General features: G+C 45.2%; 1 protein-coding gene across 3 annotated transcripts in view; it reads right to left on the bottom strand.

Moving 5' to 3' along the window:
* Positions 1 to 11,075, bottom strand: part of PRLR (prolactin receptor) — a 164,974-nt gene extending 153,899 nt beyond the window's left edge. For all 3 annotated transcript variants that reach the window (XM_053201575.1, XM_053201584.1, XM_015076516.3), the window contains exon 1: positions 10,439 to 11,075. The gene's annotated coding sequence lies outside the window, so the exon portion shown is untranslated. The remainder of the gene's footprint in view (positions 1 to 10,438) is intronic.
* Positions 11,076 to 12,964: the final 1,889 nt, after the last annotated feature.

Below are 12,964 nucleotides of genomic sequence, written 5' to 3'. Positions count from 1 at the left end.
AACCTGGTGCTCTGCAGCCAGCCTCAGTGCAGACCCTGGCTTTGCAACTTACCAGCGGTGTGAGCTTGGACACATGACTTAACCTCTTTATTTCTGCCTCAGTTTCTTCATTTATAAAATGATAATCATAAGGGCACTTAATCAAAGGATGGCTGGGAGGAATAAATGTGAAATTCCTGAAACAATGCCTTGGATGTAGTAAGTGCTTGCTAAATGCTTGCTATTATGGTGTCAGCATTTACATGGAGAAACTGACCGACTGCAAAAAGCCATGTATAAATGCCTGATGGCAGGAAGGATTCAGTAAATGCAGCCAGAGTGTCAAAACACTCAGAAAAAGATAAACTTTAGCAATGTGAATGTGATATTTCCAGTCCTTATGGAAAGCACAGTAATCAACAACAACAGAATCCATCAAAACACTCTTATGAGGTAAGATGAAATTTTTATGGTTATGTGGTAAAAAGCAACAAACAAGTTTCTCCTTGGACAGGAATTTGATTTTTTTCTGCTTAAATAAGCTGAGGTCAAAATCCCTAATGTTTCCAAATAGCATTAGATATTATTCCATTTCGGTTCAAAACCAGTGGCCTGAGTCAGGAGAGGGCAGGAAAAATGATGTCAGACAAGACGAGGTCCGCCATCTGGCCCTACCTCCAAACTTGCTCCTGAACCCAATCCTCCTTCTACTGCTCCCATCTTGGCTGATCCATTGTCACCTCCTCCTGTACCTGCCATGTCCTCCCTCTGCTTCCAGTCTACACTCCATTCTCCACACAGAAGCCTGAGAGGTCTCTAAAGTGCCATGTAGAACACATTACTCCCCTGCTTAAAACCTCCCAACGGTTTCCTTAAAGCACCAAAATCCTAACTCCATCCCATGACCTCCGGCCCTCGGGGCTGTTTTCCTGCCTGATGCTCTATCTCTTTGTCACTGTGATCCAGCCATACTGGTCTCCTTTCTGTTTCCCGAAAGTGTCAAATCTTTCCCAACCTCAGGGCTGCTACTCTTGCTGTTCCCTCTACCTGGCCTTCTTTCCTCCTGATCTTTGTGTTGCTTTAACACTGATATATTAGCTCCAATGCCAACACTTCAGAGAGAACAACTCCCATAATCCTATTTAAAGCAGCTTCATCAGACTCTACTCCCTCCTCACTTTATTTGTCCCCAAAGCACCAACCAACTTACTGGATTTTATTTACCGGTGTCTTCATGTGGATATCTATTTCCTCTCACTGGACTGTAAATTCCATGAGGACAGGAACTTCATCGCTCTCTCTCCAGGGCATATAACAGCCTTGGGCTACAGCGGGCCCTCCATAAAAGTTGAGCGAATAAAAAATTACCAGTGTCCATGATGCTTGGCTACCAGTGGGTCTTTGCCGACCCTTCTCTCTGCAACCTCTTTCCCAATTTCTTCTCCTCTGATGCTGCAACCTTAACACTCCAGATAAGTACAATGATGCATCATTTCCTTTCCCCCCTGCCCTCCAAAACTAGTACAAAACACTGGTTGCTTTTTGGCATTAATATAACCTTCCGGGAATGGCTGGAGCCACAGACTTAACTCGACCCTGGAGAAAATATTCTAAGATTGATTCTACAACTATTTTGTGTATCCTGTGTTTTTTCTTCTACATTTGGGTGACTTGTAATTGTCTCTTTGCAAACTAAAATTTATGATTCACCTAGCCTACTCTGGGGCTGGTAGCCTCTGCATCCCAAATGATCTCTCGGGGCTGAGAGGGTTTTACACAACCTAGTTACTTCTTGGCCAATTCACGTTGTAAAGTCTATGTATGCAATGACAGTCCCTGGAGAATACTGCTGTAATTATATTTTTAATAAGGGTGTGAACAGGAATGGGGTTAATTGGCTTTAAAATGGCTAAGAGAGGAAAGCAAGTGTTGCTAAAGATCAACACAGCAATTGGGAAATTTAATACATGGGCAGCAGAAAACCTTAACCTTTATCTTCCAATCTCATAATTATCAAGCTTTTGGCAATCTGATTTCCAAATTGCACTTACAGAAATCTTAGTCATGAGGCTATGCAGGACCATTCTGAGTTTGGAGTTAGTTTAGATAAGTAGAAAACTTTTTTTTCTCATTTTTTTAATGATTATTTATTTTTGAGAGACAGAGAGAGAGACAGAGCATGAGTGGGGGAGAGGCAGAGAGAAAGAGGGAGACACAGAATCTGAAGCAGGAGCCAGGCCCTGAGCTGTCAGCACAGAGCCCTGACGTGGGGCTTAAGCCCATGAACCATGAGATCATGATCTGAGCTGAAGTCGGTCACTTAACCAACTGAGCCGCCCAGGTGCCCCGATTATTACTATTGTTATTACTATTGTTATTATTATATATTATTCTAGAAGCCATGTTTCCCAAAGTGTAGAATGACAACATAAATATGGTTTGGATGGTTCTCTGGGGTCATGTGACCTAAAACAAGACAAAAAAAAGAAATATAAATAAGTAATTAAGATTTGGATCTTAGCTGAGCAGTAAGATCTGCTCTTACTGATGCACATTATAACCACCTGGACAACTGTAAATAAATACTGATGCCCAGTTCCATCCCCAGAGCCTTGATTCAACGGTTCTGTGGCTGGGGCCTGGGCATCTGTATTTTTCAAAGCTCCCAAGATGACTACCATGAGCAATCGGTGGTGAGGACGCCTGTTTCAGAGGCTTGATTTTTGCTGTACCTGAAGACATAGGAAATTGTTTTCCAGTCAGTAATGGATTTGGAGACAGAGAAAAAGAAAACAATCATTTGGGGATGGGGCAAAACTAACCCATCTTCTTGTTCTGAAGAGGCTCTAATGTCAAGGCTCCAGCTTCTCCCCATTACCTTTCATAAAGACCTCGCGGCCTCACTACTGGCAGTAAACCCAAAGTTCTCAAAACATACAAAGAGTTCTTTAAAAACGGAGCTGTAAAAATTGCTGGGTTTTCTTCTCTTTTTTTCAGGTGTGTAACAAAATAAAAATCAATATCCTGTCAGAAAACAGGAGTTTCAGAGGAGAGGAGCTGGAATCGCCCAAGAGCCCTGGGGCTTAAGGAGTCTTCCCTTCCCAGAGGTGGGAACAGAGGAGCTGTAATACGCATGGCAACACCTGCAGGGGAATAGAAACTCCAAGACCGTAGTGGCCGACCTCGAGTGACCGCTGTGGCCGCCCATGCCCTGCTGCCACTCGTCACAGCACTGCAGCTCGGGCCGGCTTGTCATCTTTCACCTACTGATCTGTAACACTGATTCATTCATTGAAGAAATAACATTGCCAGGACAGAGTATTCTAACACCAGCTGGAGACTGCACAGATTCACTCTAGGAGCGGAAGCAGATCCGGGGAATTCAGTGGCTGAGAATTCTAATTTCACCACTGTTGCCAGTTAGCCTCAAGGCCCAAGGCAAGGAATTAAATTCTATTTCCCAATCTGTAAAGTTGGAGAGGTGAGGGACGATTACCGGTTATTGTAAAATAACTATTATGGGGCACTAATGGGCATGATACTAAGGCCCTTTGCAACGTTTATGCAAAATCTGGTGGGTACAATAAACTGTGGATACCAGCTGCCCGACGCTTAGCCAGGATTAACTACGGGGCACTGCAAAAACACACAGAGTAAGGGAATGGGCAGCTGGTGACAGCTTTTAGCCACCCCCAAGTGGGTAGGATCACTGTGAACACCAATTATCTGTGAATCCCAAAGACCACACAGAGATAGATACACGCGTATATAAAATTTCCGGAAAGACCACACATGCTGATTGTCCATTTAATCTCCTTTAAAATATTCCTCTTTAAATTTTATTTCCCATGATCATGATATAAAAACCTTGTGTCTTTTGCTCAGTGGTTTTCAACTCTACGTCAGAATATTCACTTTAGAATATTCTGGGGAGGGGCACCGGAGTCTCTCAGTGGGTTAAGCATCTGACCCTTGATTTCCGCTCAGGTCATGATCTCACAGCTTATGAGTTTGAGCCCCAAGTCTGGCTCTGTGCTCATAGTGTGGAGCCTGCTTGGGCCTTCTCTCTCTCTCTCTCTCTCTCTCTCTCTCTCTCTCTGCCCTTTCCCTGTTCACACACACTTTTTCTCTCTCTCTAAATAAATAAACTTAAAAAAACACAGAATATTCTGAGGAGTTAAAAAAAAAAGTTATACTGATACCCAGTCCCCATTCCATCTGTCTTTAGCCTAGTTTTATGTCCTTCAATGCCCATCCCTTACCTCATCTTTCTCGGGCACACCGCCTTCTGGAATCTCCAAACTCTGTTTCATTCCTATAATACTTGAAGAATGTTACCTGACATTGATCCTGGTGTCTCCTGTTTATGCCCATCTTCTCAACAAGTTAACATGCTCCTCCAGAGCAAAGACCTGTTTTGTTCTGTTATTTTCCCTATAGAGTCTGATACAGGCTTCTTGGCTTAGAAGATGCTGAAAAATATGTGTCGCTGTTCATGTAGATACACTAAAATTTGAGTATGCTCAGCTTCTGTCATTTCCCCCTCAGATTTAGGTTTTAAGTGAAAATGAACAGATGTTAACCGTATACCTGAAAGAACATTCCATATAGTGCTTTGCTCAATCTACGGAAGGCAAATTCTTCCTCACAGATGAATGTCTACAGTCCTCAGGTCCTCAGTGATAACCATGGTCCATTTGTTTCTTCGTGAGCACTTTATGTGACATTATCTCATGAACTGTGGACTTCCTACAGGATTGCTGGGGGAAGCAGGGTGAGGGCAACGCACAAACCAGTAGACAAAAATAGGATCCAGGCCTCTGACATCCCAGGCCAGAGGCTTCCTCTAACAACTTCACAATCTGACTGCTTTCCCTCTGGAATACATGGAATGGCAGGAACAAATCATATCTCTACTTTGCTGACATGATATTCAAGGGTCATTTTAGCTAATGCACAAAAGAAACCAAAATGGCCTGTGATATTTTTGGGGAAGTCCTTCTGGAAACTGGGACTGTGTATTGTTCAGGCTGTTTTAAAGCAAAAGGACAGAGAGGGAGAGATACTCATTACCCCAGTGACATGACTTATTTGATGGTCTTTGAACACAAACATGAAGCCTGGCTGTCTCCTAATCTGATTTTACCAGGTTCCAGAATGACAAAGACATTGTCTTTGGAAGTGATTTTAAGGTAAATCTAAAGCTATATTCAAAACGACCCTTTGGTCATAGGATATTTGAAAGCTTCTTGAGATTTACCTGATGGGAAAGACAGAAGAAGTCTGGGTCAAGACTAGAGAAAAAATTACGTTAGGAAGAAGGGAGAAAAGTTTCCTATCGTGTATTTGTCAACTTATTAGTCTATACCAGTACTATTAAATGAAAATATAAAAAAAAATTGAAAGGAAACAGATGAAATTAATTTTAGTAATATAGTTCATCTAAACCAATGCATCCAAAATCTTACCATTCTAACATATAATCAATATAAAAATCAATAAGGTTTTTTTTTGTATTAGGTCTTTGAAATCTAGGGTGTAGGGGCTCCCAGATGGCTCAGTCAGTTAAATCCTGACTCTCGATTTCAGTTCAGGTCATGATCTCATGGTTTGTGAATTCAAGCCCTGCATCAGGCTCTGCACTGATAGCACAGAGCCTGCTTGGGCTTCTGTCTCCCTCTCTCTCTGCCCCTCCCCTGCTCACTTTCTCTCTCTCTCGCGAAAGAAATAAAAATAAACTTAAAGAAATCTAGGGTGTGTTTTACACTTAACAGCCATCTCAGTTTGGACTAATCACATTTTCAGTACCTCATCGTCACATGTGGCTAGTGCTGCTGTTATTACACGATTGCACTGGTGTGCAAGTTTAGACACACCAACTGGAATTTAGGGCATCAGACAGAAATCACTATCCTCGTTTAGCCGCCCAATATACTTTTGATACTTTCCTTCTGTTAGCTCCTTGCTATCTTCTGGAACAGATGATCTCAAAAGCCACACGCTGTGCTAGCAAAACAGACCGTGGGATTTAAAATATCACCTTTGTAACTTTGCGCCAGCTGCCTGCCTTCTATGGATCTTGGTTTCTTCCACTATCAAAGCAAGGCAACAATAACTAACTTGCCAGACTGTTGGGAAGGTTAAATAACATACGCATTAAGTCCACAGCACAGCCTAGAAGAATGTAATAAGCAGTCAATCAGTAATTTCCCCTATATAAAATCCATATTGATTTCTAAGGGGACATCTCATATTTGAGGCTCTACTGCTTAATTTTTTTAATGTTTATTTATTTTGAGAGAGAGAGAGAGAGAGAGAGAGAGAGAGCACGAGCAAGGGAGGGACAGAGAGAGACACTCAAGCAGGCTCTGCACTGTCAGCACGGAGCTGAACACGGGGCTCCCACAAACCGAGAGATAATGACCTGAGCCAAACCCAAGAGTCAGACACTTAATCGACCCAACCACCCAGGCACCCCTCTACTGCTTCATTTATTCCACTTCCAGATCTTTCCCTGGAGGTTCTTCTGCTAAGGCAGTCCTTTCCCCAGACTTTCATCAGACTGGCTCCCTCTTATTATACAAGTTCAAGTTCAAGAATGACCTTTTTGTGGAAATCTCCTTGGCTGCCCTATTTCAAGTTGCCTCCAAGCCCTGTTAGCCCCCGCCTCTCCTTACCTTCTTCATAGCATTTCTTAATATCTGAAATTATCTTATTTATGTATTTGCTCACCTGCCTCTTATCTGTCACTCTCTCTAGCACAGAAGCTCCACAAGTGCCAGGACCTTGTCTGTCTTTTTCAGAGCTCAGCAAGTTATTTGTTCAATGAATAAATGCTTAATACAGGGAGGTTACCGTAAAGGGTGACCAGGTTCCTTTTTAAAGTAGCAGAGAACGGAGATTCCAGGGCTCTTTTTAAGCTAAAAGAGTCCCTCAGGAAGTTGGTGGCCCAGAGCCAGCCTCGCCTGCTGAGGTTTAGTATTGCCTAACTGGAGTGTCACAGCTGGATCTGGAAAGGGCTGGGAAAATTATTCTTCACAGGCGATTTCATTGTTGCTGCCTGTTAATATGTATCTCATGCAAAGTATATGTTCACACCACTTCAATCACCTAGAAGATTTGGTTATTCCTGCCCTAAATGTTCTAAAGAACTGGGTTGGGACCGAGTTGGCATGATGCAACTTTCTGGTGCCAGGAAGCGTGGCAGCACTAACCTAGTATGAAAAGAGTGAGTGCCAAAGTCAGGCAGAACTGGGATCCAAGTCCAGGGATCCCAGGCTTGGATCCCAGCTCTGCCTTTTACCAGCTCTGCAGATCGGGCAAGTAATGTAAATTTTTATAAACCTCGATGTATTTGAAAGATTTAGATGATCACGCATACCTTGCAGTGTTGCTGTGAGAATTAACTGAGGTGATGTAGAAAAGCGCTTCGTTCATCTTAATGGCTCAAGGGACAGCAGATATCAATGCTGTCACCTTTGCATGCAAGACTGCCTTGCCACAATATACTGATGGATCTTTGGAAGGGCTACTTGGAGGGGATCCAACTGCCCTTTAAAATTCTGGCATTTCTTTCCCACATTTCTACGTCATCCAGCTTCTTATAACTGAGGGGTAACTGTAACTAAGAGAGAGAGGAAAAGAGAGATACGGAGAGACACCAGAGAGAATAAGTTGAGTTGGCTATCTGAGCCACACTGTGAATGATGACAGTGGAGACATTTCTCTTTACAGAGACAGTTTCTCGCGTATCTGGAGATGGTTGCAACCATGAAGCCGCTCGAGTTTCCACGCTGAGGTGTTTGTCACTAAGAGCAGAGAGCTAGACATTTCACGTTCAAGATTATGGGCCAAAAGAGAACTGAGAGGAAGGGTCGAGAATCCGTGCCAGTCTGGACACATGTTATTTTTTTTTTTAATTTTTTTTTTCAACGTTTATTTATTTTTGGGACAGAGAGAGATAGAGCATGAACGGGGGAGGGGCAGAGAGAGAGGGAGACACAGAATCGGAAGCAGGCTCCAGGCTCCGAGCCGTCAGCCCAGAGCCCGACGCGGGGCTCGAACTCCCGGACCGCGAGATCGTGACCTGAGCTGAAGTCGGACGCTTAACTGACTGCGCCACCCAGGTGCCCCACGGACACATGTTATTTGCGGGCAACACAGAGTGCTCTGCTTGACGAAGATGAAGCAGGAAAGCCGACTCTGTATTCTAGACTCACCACTCATCCCTGAGAATAATTAGGCCAGAAGTGACTTTACTCATTCTTTTGCTGACATAAGCCCCGTAGGAGAGAAAGTAAGCTGTTCTAAAAAAGCATGGAACTATTTAACACTTACTTATAACCTCACATTAATATTCCTAACAGCAGCTTATTACCGACTATGAACCAGGCACTTCCATTTTCCAGTTTCCATTTTCCTAACAACTGTGCAAGAAAGGCCGTGTCGCTCCCCATTTCACAAACAGGAAAAGTGAGGCTTAGAGTAGTTCAGTAACTTGTCGGAGTGTGGGAGCCCAGACGTGAAGCCCAGTCTGTGGGGTTCCAAAGCTCCACGCGTCCTCTGCCGTACCTTGCTGGCATTGCCAATGGAAGACCCAGGTCCCACGAGACAGGAGTCCTCAGTACTTTAAAAGAAGGTCCACAGGTCCAAAAGAACACTGTCACTACTCCTACCATGCACTGGAGAGAAAACAGCACTTTGTTTCCTTCAAAACAAAGCTTTGGCTCCACTTTCTGGCATCCAGCTAGTGACCTGAAGAGCTATCTTTGAGACAGACGGTGACCTTTTACAGGTGGCTCTCAAGTGCTGTTTGTAGGACTGAAATCTCTAGGGCTGAGGACCATCACCTTAGGAAAGTCATTAAAAGAGTTTGTGAGGAGGGCTCCCCAGGAAGCAGAGGTTGGTGAAGCCTTTGGGACACAGTGTCCCAGGAGCTTACTTATGACAGAAGCGCTTTCTCCTTCAGCAGCAAGGCTGACTCCAGACTCCAGAGGAAGGCTGTTACTTCCGTAGCCAGCCCAGCTGCCAGCAGGGGTTTAGCTGGGTGGTCTTGATACAAAATGTCCTCAAAAGGAAGGAAAGGAATGTTTGCCTGGGGTTCAGGCAGGGTCTTCAAGGAGAGTTACAAACCTTGAGGGATTGCTTGCAAAACTTTATGTACAGTACATAAGAACATTTTTTCCCTTGGGGGAGAACTCATAGATAATTCTCCAAAGGACCCATGATTCCCAATTTTTAAGAATCACTAAAATTAAAAATTTCATCTGCTTCTTCCTTACACTATTCAATACATTTACCCCATTTATATATATAAAATATTATAGGATATATAATTGTATATGTTACGATATATTAAAATATATAATATATATATCATATAGAATATGCTAATATTCTATATCATATAGAATATAGAATATTAACATATTCTATATGATTATATATAAAATATGTCATGTATACACACATATAACGTTTAATGGGATATGTATATGGAATGATTAATTTCCCTAAATGTCGCAAAGAAAACAGAGGCCCAGAGAGGACTAGTGCCTTGCCCAAGTTTGCACAGCCAGAGGCGCACTCCACTGACCACGGAGCATGACACTGGGGGCAATCTTTGCCAGTGAACTTGATGAATGAAAACAAACGAATCGCTCCAGATTAAGAATACTATTTGCAACCGTCTTCAAGCCCAATCATATAAAACCCTAAATGGCTACTCATTAGGGCACGGTGGGCGGCTTCCCCAGGATGCAGGTAGAGGTCACTACGAGGATGCTTTCTTGCTCCAAGAGCCGGCACTCCCGCCCCGCTGGCCGGCTCCCCAGCACCGCGCCCGGATCCCCAGTTACCTGAGCGCGCCCGCCCGCGGGCCCGGGTCGCGGCCGCCTCCCCGGCTGGAAGGCCTCCCACCTGCCTAGGCGCCCACTGCCTTCGCCGGCGAGCCCCGCCTCTCGGTCCGGCGCGCGCCGCGCCGAACTTTCCCCGCCCGCTGCCCGGGAGGCTGCGCCGCCGCCCCGGGGCCCCGCCAGCCCGCGGGCATCACCTCTCCTGCCCGAGCCCCTTCCCGCTATTTTTTCTTTTCAGTTTGACGTAAATAATTTACATTGTGAGAATCCCGGAGTCACGCTCACGCCGAAACTCACTCTCCAGGGCGCATCCGAAGATGCCTTACAAAGAAGCCGAATGTGTGCAGTTGTAAGGTGAGGGTGCACTTTTAGTTCTTCTCCGAGGGGGCCAGCAATGCTGACTACGCTCAGAGCCCCGGCTTTCGCACCTGCGGCCGCTGCTGGCCAGCAACTCTGCCGCCTTTGGCTGGGTTCTGGCGCTTTCCGGGCAGCAGTCCGTGCTGCACGCGGGGCTCGAACCCTCAGTCCGAGCGCCGCGCGCGCGCTACCCTTCCAACTCGCCGGCCTCGAACCCGCAGCCCCCGCGTCTGCCGCAGTCTACTCACTTTTGCCAGGGAGCAAAGTCTGCCGTAACAGTCCGTGAGCACTTCCTGCAAAAGGACGTGGAGATCCAATGGGTGCAAAGCTGTTTCACGAACAGCCGGTAGAATCCAGACAGAGGGTGAGGAGGGAGTGAGACGGGAAGGGGGCGGAGGCGGGAGCGGGGGTGGAGGGAAGTCCAGAAGACTGGAGTCTCAGGAACCCAACCTGGGCGCCTCCGTTCCCGGCCCGGTGGCTCTGTGAGAAGCTCAACTCGGTGCACTTGTTCACTCTTTCTTCATGAGAGGAGGAGTCAGTGTTGCAACATTCTTGTTCCTTGCTGGAGGCAAAACAGTGATTTTCTTCAGCATGCAAAATGTCCGGAGCCTGCCAGTTTTACAAGGTGAGGGAGGTGGGTTGGGGCTCCGGAATACAGCAAAGACGCGGAGAAGAAATAACCGATGATCCCACGTTAGTCTTGCGTGATATGGGCCCCACATCTTCCGCTGGGACTGCACCAGAAAATACACTGACAAAACAATAATAACAAATGTCTCAATACATGGAATGACCTCGAAGATGGTATTTCTCCTGGCAGCCAAGATGTGGAGTGTCTCCGTGTCAAATTTCTTTATTTCTGAGGAACAGCAGCTTGGCAATATTCGAGGGGGGGGGGGGGGCTCCAGGGAGCTGAATCTCCCCTTCCGTGAGAAGAAGGAGGGGTCAGAGTGAAAGGGACAAAAGAAAATAAACAGTGATCTTAAGGCAGGGTTTTGCTTTCTTTTTTGATACCCCGAAGCCGAAACTTCCAGGGTGCTGTGTTTATTTTCCGCCACCTGAGTATAACGCAGAAAAGGTGGTGGGGCCACTCTTTCGTTGTTTTCCACAAATGTAGGATTTATTTTTTTCTAACAGGGTCTTTTTATTTGCTAATAACAAAACCATGCACGATGGCCACCTTTTCTCTTGCAAAAAAGTGCCAAAATAAATATTAACTGCCTGAATCAAATAGTTATCTCTCAATTAGTGAGTTGCTAATGTCTGTTTGGTGCCATTGATTAATCCTGCAGCTGATTGTTTCATAACCTAGACGGGTACCAGAGAGATATTTTAAACAAAGGCTATTGAGTTTCAAAAATAAAAGTTAATTGGAACACTGGGCTTTCCCCCTTCGGTGCCACTTTTACTGCCACTCTGGAATAACTGGCAAATGATATTCTTCAGCAGCCACTTGCCAGGTCTCAGGAAGATGTTGAAGACCCCAGGATGCTTTGGTGATTCTTTTGGACTGGAAGTCCAGATGCACCTGCATAGGTACAATCACCTGGTGCTTCCTGTTCCAATAACATGGCCACAGACTCCATCTGGTCTTTGGTGGGAGTCTAGGGGGAGATGCACCTTTCAGGCACAGCCTTCACATGCTTTCTGTGATCGTCCAGGTACATTTACGTTTGCTCATGGTGGCCATAAAAGTAGGCAACTCCTATTTATTTCTAAAACCACTGGGTGACATAGGATCTTCAATGACAAAATATTTCTGTAGAACCTTTGCAAGGCAAAGGATCACTTAGTTTTCTTAGAGCTGTTCTAGTCAGACCATTTTAATAGCTGGTGAAAGAATAGCGCTCTGGGTAACTCCAGACTGTAAGTTCTCAGAAGGTAAGGGACCTTGCTTTTCCTCCTTGTGGTTTCCAGTCAGGGACAGGCAGCTCAGCTCACCCGTGCTCACGGCTTCCAGCAGGTGACAGATTGGTTGTTGAGTGACTAATGCACAGCCCACTGGGAGAGAAGGGCAAGACTGGCTTTCTGCTCGGTTGTGCAACACACAATGTCCCTAACCACTGTCATTCACCGTCAGTGAATTGCCTCGCCTCAGCTTTACTCAGATGTTGAAGGAAGCTAGCTGCGAGCCACAATCTCTTTACTTTCTGCACCACAATTGTTTTACCACCACTGCGTCCTCCTCTCCACGCTAACGTGCTCTGGTCCCTTTTGGCCTGCTCCCTTCTAGCTCGTCTCTGTCTCATCTCTGTCTCAGTGGATGTGTTCCTCCTTTCCCTCAAGCCACTCTTCCGGCTGAGTCCTGGAGCCAATCCCTGCCCACTGCCTCCAAGACCTTGCTCCGTTGCTGAATACCTTTGGCGTGGGTTTGAGTCCTTGGTATTGATTTGGCTTTCCTAAGCTTTGGTTGCCTCCCCGTAAATAGGATGCAGTAATATATGCCTCAAAAATAATAATAATAGTGGTTATTAATCACCAGTAAAAGGAATAATAATGGTGATAGCATATGTAAAATGCCTGACAAATAACAAAGTCTAGAATCATTAAACTCTTTTTTTTTCCATTTCCCCTTTTTTCTACCTTCCTCAAATATTTTAATCTTTTCTGCTCCATAGGCTTCTTCATCCTAGCCCATAATATCCTCAGGTCTCCCTTGACGCTGGCAACCCTTTTGGTACTTTACCAAGTTCTAATAACTTTTATTTATAAGTCACTCCTTTCTGCACCTGTCCGACGTTATGAAAGAACGAACTACACTCCTCAGCTTCCCT

Source organism: Acinonyx jubatus, chromosome A1 (assembly GCF_027475565.1).
Source record: "Acinonyx jubatus isolate Ajub_Pintada_27869175 chromosome A1, VMU_Ajub_asm_v1.0, whole genome shotgun sequence".
NCBI classification, from domain to species: Eukaryota; Metazoa; Chordata; class Mammalia; order Carnivora; family Felidae; genus Acinonyx; species Acinonyx jubatus.
Note: the sequence above shows the minus strand (reverse complement) of the source record. Positions and strands in the feature narration are given on the sequence as shown.